This window comes from Arachis hypogaea, chromosome 7 (assembly GCF_003086295.3).
Source record: "Arachis hypogaea cultivar Tifrunner chromosome 7, arahy.Tifrunner.gnm2.J5K5, whole genome shotgun sequence".
NCBI lineage: Eukaryota > Viridiplantae > Streptophyta > Magnoliopsida > Fabales > Fabaceae > Arachis > Arachis hypogaea.
Genome location: NC_092042.1, coordinates 30930149 through 30940961, shown reverse-complemented (window position 1 = coordinate 30940961; position 10813 = coordinate 30930149). Strand labels below are relative to the sequence as shown.

Sequence of the window (10813 nt, the reverse complement as noted above, 5' to 3'; positions counted from 1 at the left end):
GTGTGTTTTTCTGTGATTTCAGGTATTTTCTGGTTGAAATTGAGGGACCTGAGCAAAAATCTGATTCAGAGACCAAAAAGGACTGCAGATGCTGTTGGATTCTGACCTCCCTGCACTCGAAGTGAATTTTTTGGAGCTACAGAAGCCCAATTGGCGCGCTCTTAACGGCGTTGGAAAGTAGACATCCTGGGCTTTCCAGAAATATATGATAGTCCATACTTTGCCCAAGATTTGATGGCCCAAATGGGCGTTCAAAGTCACCCTCAGAAATCCCAGCGTTAAACGCCGGAACTGGCACCAAAATGGGAGTTAAACGCCCAAACTGGCATAAAAGCTGGCGTTTAACTCCAAGAAGAGTCTCTACACGAAAATGCTTCAATGCTCAGCCCAAGCACACACCAAGTGGACCCGGAAGTGAATTTTTATGTCATTTACTCATATCTGTAAACCCTAGGCTACTAGTTTTCTATAAGTAAGACATTTTACTATTGTATCTTTGAATCTTTTGATCACTTTAGATCTTAGATCACATCTTGGCTCTTCTGGTTCCCTCTCTGGGGCCGAGGCCAATGATCACTCTTGTTCTTATGTATCTTCAACGGTGGAGTTTCTACACACCATAGATTAAGGTGTGGAGCTCTGCTGTACCTCGAGTATTAATGCAATTACTATTATTCTTCTATTCAATTCCGCTTGTTCTTGTTCTAAGATATCACTTGTTCTTCAACTTGATGAATGTGATGATCCGTGACACTCATCATCATTCTCACCTATGAACGTGTGACTGACAACCACCTCCGTTCTACCTTCGATTGGGTGAATATCTCTTGGATTCCTGATACACGATGCATGGTCGATCGCCTGACAACCGAGTGCTCGCCTGACAACCGAGCCAGCCATTCCGTGAGATCAGAGTCTTCGTGGTATAGGCTAGAACTGATGGCGGCATTCAAGAGAATCCGGAAGGTCTAACCTTGTCTGTGGTATTCTGAGTAGGATTCAATGATTGAATGACTGTGACGTGCTTCAAACTCCTGAGGGCGGGGCGTTAGTGACAGACGCAAAAGAATCACTGGATTCTATTCCGGCCTGATCGAGAACCGACAGATGGATAGCCGTGCCGTGACAGGGTGCGTTGAACATTTCCACTGAGAGGATGGGAGGTAGCCACTGACAACGGTGAAACCCTTGCTTAAGCTTGCCATGGAAAGGAGGAAGAAGGATTGGATGAAGACAGTAGGAAAGCAGAGAGACGGAAGGGAAGGCATCTTCATACGCTTATCTGAAATTCCTACCAATGAATTACATAAGTATCTCTATCTTTATCTTTATGTTTTGTGCGTTTATCACTATACCCATTTGAGTTTGCCTGACTAAGATTTACAAGGTGACCATAGCTTGCTTCATACCAACAATCTCTGTGGGATCGACCCTTACTCGCGTAAGGTTTATTACTTGGATGACCCAGTACACTTGCTGGTTAGTTGTGCGAAGTTGTGTTTGTGCCATGGTATTGAGCACCAAGTTTTTGGGGCCATTACTAGGGATTATTTGAGTTTTGAAAAGTAGTGATCACAATTTTGTGCACCAAGTTTTTGGCGCCGTTGCCGGGGATTGTTGAGTTTGGACAACTGACGGTTCATCTTGTTGCTTAGATTAGGTATTTTTTCTTCGAAATTCTTAAAGATGAATTCTAGAGTTTCATGATGATTTGTTGAAATCTGGCTGGCTGTGAAGCCATGTCTAATTCCATTGGACCGAGGTTTCAACTTATCATCACAAGAGCTTATTGATTTCTATCAATCTTGCTTTTGGAGCAGTGATCTGCTAAGGCTTGGCTGGCCATTGGCCATGTCTAGTGTTTTGGACCGAAGCTTTCCTTGAAAGCTTGGCTGGCTGTGAAGCCATGTCTAATTCCTGGACCGGAGTCTTAGACTAAACATTGCATGATTCCTGGAATTCTCATTAAGAATTTTGATACCTTTATTTTCTTTTTCCACTTAATTTTCGAAAAAGCACAAAAAAAATTACAAAATCATAAAAAACCAAAAAAATTTTATGTTTTCTTGTTAAGACACTAGTCTCATGTTAAGTTTGGTGTCAATTGCATGCATTCATTCATGTGTCTTAAGGATCTTCAAATAATTCTTGATGATTTCTTACTCTGATCTTTGAATTCTCTTGACTTGAGTGTTTTATGTGTCTCATATGCATTTTCATTAGTGTCAATAGTATACAAACTGCTAAGTTTTGTGTCTTGCATGCATTGTTATTTGATTTTAGTTGCATTTTGATTATTAAAAATCCAAAAATATTTTTTATTTATGTCTTCTCAAGTCAATAATACAGAGAATTGAAGATTTAGAACATACAGCAGAGGAATTGCACAGAAAAAGCTGGGCGTTTAAACGCCAGCCAGGGTACCTGGTTGGGCGTTTAACGCCCAAAAGGGTATAGTTTTGGGCGTTAAACGCCAGAATGTGCACCATTCTGGGCATTTAACGCCAGGATGGCACAAGAGGGAAGATTCTGTTTTCAATGCAAATTTTTTTCAAGTTTTCAAAGTTTTTCAAAATCAAATCTTTTTCAAATCATATCTTTTCAATCATATGTTTTCAAAATCAATTTCTTTCTATTTTTAAAAATACTTGCTATCAATTAATGATTTGATTCAACATTTCAAATATGTTGCCTTTTCTATTGAGAAAGGTTTAATGTTTGAACCATATCTTTTCTTGTTAGCCAAGTTTTTAATTTTCAAAATCAAATCTTTTTTTTTAAAAATGTTTTTCAAATCATATCTTCTCAATCACATCTTTTTAAAACTAATCATACCTTCTTAACCACATCTTTTTTCAAAATAGTTTTCAATCAAATCTTTTCATTTCTAATTTCAAAATCTTTTTCAAAAAAATCACTTGATTTCTTTTCCACTTTCATTTTCGAAAATCAATCAAAGTTTTTCAAAAATGTTTTCAAAATCTTCTACTTAATTTTTGAAAATTACTTCCCTTCTTCTCACATCTTTCTATTTATGGACTAACACTATTCCTTAATGTAAAATTCGAACTCCATCTTCTTTGATAAGTTCGAATTTTCTACTTCTGTCTTCTACTTTTCTTTTCCTCTGACACCTAAAGGAATCTCTATACTGTGACATAGAGGATTCCACATTTTCTTGTTCTCTTCTCTTTCTTATGAGCAGGAGCAAGGACAAAAGCATTCTTGTTGAGGCTGATCCTGAACCTGAAAGGACCTTGAAGCGAAAGCTAAGAGAAGCCAAGGCACAACTCTCTGTAGAGGACCTAACAGAAATCTTCAAAGAAGAAGAACCCATGGCAGCCGAAAACAACAACAATGCCAACAATGCAAGGAAGGTGCTGGGTGACTTTACTGCACCTACTCCCGATTTTTATGGGAGAAGCATCTCTATCCCTGCCATTGGAGCAAACAACTTTGAGCTTAAGCCTCAATTAGTTTCTCTAATGCAACAGAATTGCAAGTTCCATGGACTTCCATTGGAAGATCCTCATCAGTTTTTAGCTGAATTCTTGCAAATCTGTGACACTGTCAAGACTAATGGGGTTGACCCTGAGGTCTACAGACTTATGCTATTCCCTTTTGCTGTAAGAGACAGAGCTAGGACATGGTTGGACTCTCAACCTAAAGAAAGCCTGGACTCTTGGGAAAAGCTAGTCAATGCCTTCTTGGCAAAGTTCTTTCCACCTAAAAAAATTGAGTAAGCTTAGAGTGGAAGTCCAAACCTTCAGACAGAAGGAAGGAGAATCCCTCTATGAAGCTTGGGAAAGATACAAACAATTAATCAGAAAGTGTCCTTCTGATATGCTTTCTGAATGGAGCATCATAGGTATTTTCTATGATGGTCTCTCTGAACTATCCAAAATGTCTTTGGATAGCACTGCTGGAGGATCTCTTCATCTGAAGAAGACGCCTACAGAAGCTCAAGAGCTGATTGAAATGGTTGCAAATAACCAATTCATGTACACTTCTGAAAGAAATCCTGTGAACAATGGGACTAGTCAGAAGAAAGGAGTTCTTGAGATTGACACTCTGAATGCCATATTGGCTCAGAACAAAATATTGACCCAACAAGTCAATATGATTTCTCAAAGTCTGTCTGGAATGCAAAATGCACCAAGCAGTACTAAGGAGGCTTCATCTGAGGAAGAAGCCTATGATCCTGAGAACCCTTCAATGGAAGAGGTGAATTACATGGGAGAATCCTATGGAAACACCTATAATCCTTCATGGAGAAATCATCCAAATCTCTCATGGAAGGATCAACAGAGACCTCAACAAGGTTTCAACAATAATAATGGTGGAAGAAACAGGTTTAGCAATAGCAAGCCTTTTCCATCATCTTCTCAGCAACAGACAGAGAGTTCTAAGCAGAATACCTCTGACTTAGCAACCATGGTCTCTGATCTAATCAAAACCACTCAAAGTTTCATGATTGAAACAAGGTCCTCCATTAGAAACTTGGAGGCACAAGTGGGTCAGCTGAGCAAGAAAATTACTGAACTCCCTCCTAGTACTCTCCCAAGTAATACAGAAGAAAATCCAAAAGGAGAGTGCAAGGCCATCAACATGGCCAAATTTTGGGAGGAAGGAGAGGCAGTGAACGCCACTGAGGAAGACCTCAATGGACGTCCACTGGCCTCCAATGAGTTCCCCAATGAGGAACCATGGGAATCTGAGGCTCAAAATGAGACCATAGAGATTCCATTGGACTTACTTCTGCCATTCATGAGCTCTGATGAGTATTCTTCCTCTGAAGAGGATGAGTATGTCACTGAAGAGCAAGTTGCTAAATACCTTGGAGCAATCATGAAGCTGAATGACAAGTTATTTGGAAATGAGACTTGGGAGGATGAATCTCCTTTGCTCACCAAAAGAACTGGATGACTTGTCTAGGCAGACACTGCCTCAAAAGAGACAGGATCCTGGGAAGTTTTCAATACCTTGTACCATAGGCACCATGACCCTCAAGAAGGCCTTGTGTGACTTAGGGTCAAGTGTAAACCTCATGCCTCTCTCTGTAATGGAGAAGTTAGGGATCTCTGAGGTGCAAGCTGCAAAAATCTCACTAGAGATGGCAGACAATTCAAGAAAACAAGCCTATGGACTTGTAGAGGATGTTATGGTTAAAGTTGAAGATCATTACATCCCTACTGATTTCATAGTCCTAGAGACTGGGAAGTGCATGGATGAATCCATCATCCTTGGCAGACCCTTCCTAGCCACAGCAAGGGCTGTGATTGATGTTGATAGAGGAGAGTTGATCATTCAAGTGAATGAAGAATCCTTGGTGTTTAAGGCTCAAGGATATCCCTCTGTCATTATGGAGAGGAAGCATGAAGAGCTTCTCTCAAAACAGAGCCAAACAGAGCCCCACAGTCAAACTCTAAGTTTGGTGTTAGGAGGCCACAACCAACTTCTAAGTTTGGTGTTGAACCCCCACATTCAAACTCTAAGTTTGGTGTTGGGAGGTTCCAACATAGCTCTGAGCATTTCTGAGGCTCCATGAGAGTCCTCTGTCAAGCTAATGACATTAAAGAAGCGCTTGTTGGGTGGCAACCCAATGTTTTATGATTAACTATTTTCTTTTGTTATTTTATATTTTTTGTAGGTTGATGATCATAAGAAGTCACAAAATCAATGAAAAAAGCAAAAACAGAATGAAAAACAGAAGGAAAAACAGCACACCCTGGAGGAAGAACCCACTGGCGTTTAAACGCCAGTGAGGCTAGCTGTTGGGCGTTTAACGCCCAGTCTGGCACCATTCTGGGCGTTTAACGCCAGAAAGGGGCACCAGACTGGCGTTAAACGCCAGAAAAGGGCAAGAAGCTGGCGTTAAACGCCAGAAATGGGCACCAGCCCGGCGTTTAACGCCAGAATTGGCACAAAACGAGATTTTGCTTGCCATTTGGTGCAGGGATGACTTTTCCTTGACACCTCAGGATCTGTGGACCCCACAGGATCCCCACCAACCCCACCACTCTCTCTCTTCTTCACCCATTCACCAATCACCTCAACACCTCTTCCCCAAAAACCCTTCACCTATCAAATCCCTTCTTTCTCTTCACCACTCACATCCATCCTTCATAAAACCCCACCTACCTCACCATTCAAATTCAAACCACTTTCCCACCCAAACCCACCCTCACTTGACCGAATCCTACCCTTCCCCCTCTCCTATATAAACCCTCCTTCACCCCTTCATTTTCACACAACATACACACCACTTCTCCCTTTTTTTGGCCGAACACAAAGCCATTCCCTTTTTCCTCATTTCTTCTTCTTCTACTCTCTTCTTTCTTCTTTTGCTCGAGGACGAGCAAACATTTTAAGTTTGGTGTGGTAAAAGCATTGCTTTTTGTTTTTCCATAATCATTTATGGCATCCAAGGCCGGAGAAACCTCTAGAAAGAGGAAAGGGAAGGCAAAAGCTTCCACCTCCGAGTCATGGGAGATGGAGAGATTCATCTCAAGGGTGCATCAAGACCACTTCTATGAAGTTGTGGCCTTGAAGAAGGTGATCCCCGAGGTCCCTTTTTCACTCAAAAAGAGTGAATATCCAGAGATCCGACATGAGATCCGAAGAAGAGGTTGGGAAGTTCTTACCAACCCCATTCAACAAGTCGGAATCTTGATGGTTCAAGAGTTCTATGCCAATGCATGGATCACCAAGAACTATGATCAAAGTGTGAACCCGGATCCAAAGAACTATCTTACTATGGTTCGGGGGAAATACTTGGATTTTAGTCCGGAAAGTGTAAGGTTGGCATTCAATTTGCCCATGATGCAAGGAGATGAACACCCTTACACTAGAAGGGTCAACTTTGATCAAAGGTTGGACCAAGTCCTCACAGTCATATGTGAAGAGGGCGCCCAATGGAAGAGAGATTCAAGAGGGAAGCCGGTTCAATTGAGAAGGCATGACCTCAAACCCGTGGCTAGAGGATGGTTGGAGTTTATCCAACGCTCAATCATTCCCACTAGCAACCGGTCCGAAGTTACCAAAGACCGGGCTATCATGATTCATAGCATCATGATTGGAGAAGGAATAGAAGTTCATGAGGTTATAGCTCAAGAGCTTTATAAGGTGGCGGACAAGTCCTCTACCTTGGCAAGGTTAGCCTTCCCTCATCTCATTTGTCACCTCTGTTATTCAGTTGGAGTTGACATAGAGGGAGACACCCCTATTGATGAGGACAAGCCCATCACTAAGAAGAGGATGGAGCACACAAGAGACCCCACTCATCATGAGATCCCTGAGATACCTCAAGGGATGCACTTTCCTCCACAAAACTATTGGGAGCAACTAAACACCTCCCTAGGAGAATTGAGTTCCAACATGGGACAACTAAGGGTGGAGCATCAAGAACACTCCATCATCCTCCATGAAATAAGAGAAGATCAAAGAATCATGAGAGAGGAGCAACAAAGACAAGGAAGAGACATTGAGGAGCTCAAGCACTCCATAGGACCTTCAAGAGGAAGAAAGAGCCGCCATCACTAAGGTGGACCCGTTCTTTAATTTCCTTGATCTTTATTTTCCTGTTTTTTGAAAATTAGTGCTTATGTTTATCCATGTTTGTGTCTTGTGATCATGAGTGTCTTAGTGTCTATGCCTTAAAGTTATGAATGTCCTATGAATCCATCACCTTTCTTGAAAAAAAAAACGTGCTTAATTGAAAAAGAAAAAGAATTGCATGAATTTTGAATTTTATAACAGTTTAATTATTTTGATGTGGTGGCAATATTTCTGTTTTCTGAATGTATGCTTAAACAGTGCATATGTCTTTTGAATTTGTGGTTCATGAATGTTACTGAGGATCTAAAAAATCATTAAAATGATTCTTGAAGCAAGAAAAAGCAAAAAAAAAAATTTCGAAAAAAAAAGAAGAAAACGAAAAAAAAAGGGGAGAAAAAGAAAGAAATAAAGTTGTGATCCAAGGCAAAAAGAGTGTGCTTAAGAACCCTGGACACCTCTAATTGGGGACTCTAGAAAAGCTGAGTCACAATCTGAAAAGGTTCACCCAATTATGTGTCTGTGGCATGTATGTATCCGGTGGTAATACTGGAAGACAGAGTGCTTTGGGCCACGGCCAAGACTCAATAGGTAGCTATGTTCAAGAATCATCATACTTTACTAAGAGAATCAATAACACTATCTGGATTCTGAGTTCCTAAAGAAGCCAATCATTCTGAATTTCAAAGGATAGAGTGAGATGCCAAAACTGTTCAGAGGCAAAAAGCTAAAAGCCCCGCTCATCTAATTAATACTGATCTTCATAGATGTTTTTGGAATTCATTGCATATTCTCTTCTTTTTATCTTATTTGATTTTCAGTTGCTTGAGGACAAGCAACAATTTAAGTTTGGTGTTGTGATGAGCGGATAATTTGTACGCTTTTTGGCATTGTTTTTAGTATGTTTTTAGTATGATCTAGTTAGTTTTTAGTATATTTTTATTAGTTTTTAGTTAAAATTCACTTTTCTGGACTTTACTATGAGTTTGTATGTTTTTCTATGATTTCAGGTATTTTCTGGCTGAAATTGAGGGACCTGAGCAAAAATCTGATTCAGAGACCAAAAAGGACTGCAGATGCTGTTGGATTCTGACCTCCCTGCACTCGAAGTGGATTTTCTGGAGCTACAGAAGCCCAATTGGCGCGCTCTCAATGGCGTTGGAAAGTAGACATCCTGGGCTTTCCAGCAATATATGATAGTTCATACTTTGCCCAAGATTTGATGGCCCAAACTGGCGTTCAAAGTCACCCTCAGAAATCCCAGCGTTAAACGCCGGAACTGGCACCAAAATGGGAGTTAAACGCCCAAACTGGCATAAAAGCTGGCGTTTAACTCCAAGAAGAGTCTCTACACGAAAATGCTTCAATGCTCAGCCCAAGCACACACCAAGTGGACCCGGAAGTGGATTTTTATGTCATTTACTCATATCTGTAAACCCTAGGCTACTAGTTTTCTATAAGTAAGACATTTTACTATTGTATCTTTGAATCTTTTGATCACTTTAGATCTTAGATCACATCTTGGCTCTTCTGGTTCCCTCTCTGGGGCCGAGGCCAATGATCACTCTTGTTCTTATGTATCTTCAACGGTGGAGTTTCTACACACCATAGATTAAGGTGTGGAGCTCTGCTGTACCTCGAGTATTAATGCAATTACTATTGTTCTTCTATTCAATTCTGCTTGTTCTTGTTCTAAGATATCACTTGTTCTTCAACTTGATGAATGTGATGATCCGTGACACTCATCATCATTCTCACCTATGAACGTGTGACTGACAACCACCTCCGTTCTACCTTCGATTGGGTGAATATCTCTTGGATTCCTGATACACGATGCATGGTCGATCGCCTGACAACCGAGTGCTCGCCTGACAACCGAGCCAGCCATTCCGTGAGATCAGAGTCTTCGTGGTATAGGCTAGAACTGATGGTGGCATTCAAGAGAATCCGGAAGGTCTAACCTTGTCTGTGGTATTCTGAGTAGGATTCAATGATTGAATGACTGTGACGTGCTTCAAACTCCTGAGGGCGGGGCGTTAGTGACAGACGCAAAAGAATCACTGGATTCTATTCCGGCCTGATCGAGAACCGACAGATGGATAGCCGTGCCGTGACAGGGTGCGTTGAACATTTCCACTGAGAGGATGGGAGGTAGCCACTGACAACGGTGAAACCCTTGCTTAAGCTTGCCATGGAAAGGAGGAAGAAGGATTGGATGAAGACAGTAAGAAAGCAGAGAGACGGAAGGGAAGGCATCTTCATACGCTTATCTGAAATTCCTACCAATGAATTACATAAGTATCTCTATCTTTATCTTTATGTTTTGTGCATTTATCACTATACCCATTTGAGTTTGCCTGACTAAGATTTACAAGGTGACCATAGCTTGCTTCATACCAACAATCTCTGTGGGATCGACCCTTACTCGCGTAAGGTTTATTACTTGGACGACCCAGTAGACTTGCTGGTTAGTTGTGCGAAGTTGTGTTTGTGCCATGGTATTGAGCACCAAGTTTTTGGGGCCATTAATAGGGATTATTTGAGTTTTGAAAAGTAGTGATCACAATTTCGTGCACCACGTTCACTGCCTCTTCCTCCTCTCTGTCTGTTGCTGAGAAGATGATGGAAAAGGCTTGCCATTGCTAAACCTGTTTCTTCCACCATTATTATTGTTGAAACCTTGTTGAGGCCTCTGTTGATCCTTCTATGAGAGATTTGGATGATTTCTCCATGAAGGATTATAGGTGTTTCCATAGGGTTCTCCCATGTAATTCACCTCTTCCATTGAAGGGTTCTCAGGATCATAAGCTTCTTCTTCAGATGAAGCTTCCTTAGTACTGCTTGGTGCATTTTGCATTCCAGACAGACTTTGAGAAATCATATTGACTTGTTGAGTCAATATTTTGTTCTGAGCCAATATGGCATTCAGAGTGTCAATCTCAAGAACTCCTTTCTTCTGATGTGTCCCATTGTTCACAGGATTCCTTTCAGAAGTGTACATGAATTAGTTATTTGCAACCATTTCAATTAGTTCTTGAGCTTCTGTAGGCGTCTTCTTCAGATGAAGAGATCCTCCAGCAGAGCTATCTAAAGACATCTTGGATAGTTCAGAGAGACCATCATAGAAAATACCTATGATGCTCCATTCAGAAAGCATATCAGAGGGACACTTTCTGATCAATTGTTTGTATCTTTCCCAAGCTTCATAGAGGGATTCTCCTTCCTTCTGTCTAAAGGTTTGGACTTCCACTCTAAGCTT

At 41.0% G+C, this 10813-nt stretch overlaps 2 non-coding genes across 2 annotated transcripts; one reads left to right on the top strand and one right to left on the bottom strand.

Annotated features, from left to right (window-relative positions):
• Nucleotides 1-3741: 3741 nt before the first annotated feature.
• LOC112704458 (small nucleolar RNA R71) lies at nt 3742-3849 on the bottom strand. The gene has a single exon (XR_003155082.1). It is a non-coding gene; the product is annotated as a small nucleolar RNA R71 (small nucleolar RNA).
• Nucleotides 3850-10705: 6856 nt separating this feature from the next.
• LOC112704612 (small nucleolar RNA R71) lies at nt 10706-10813 on the top strand. Its single transcript, XR_003155229.1, has one exon. It is a non-coding gene; the product is annotated as a small nucleolar RNA R71 (small nucleolar RNA).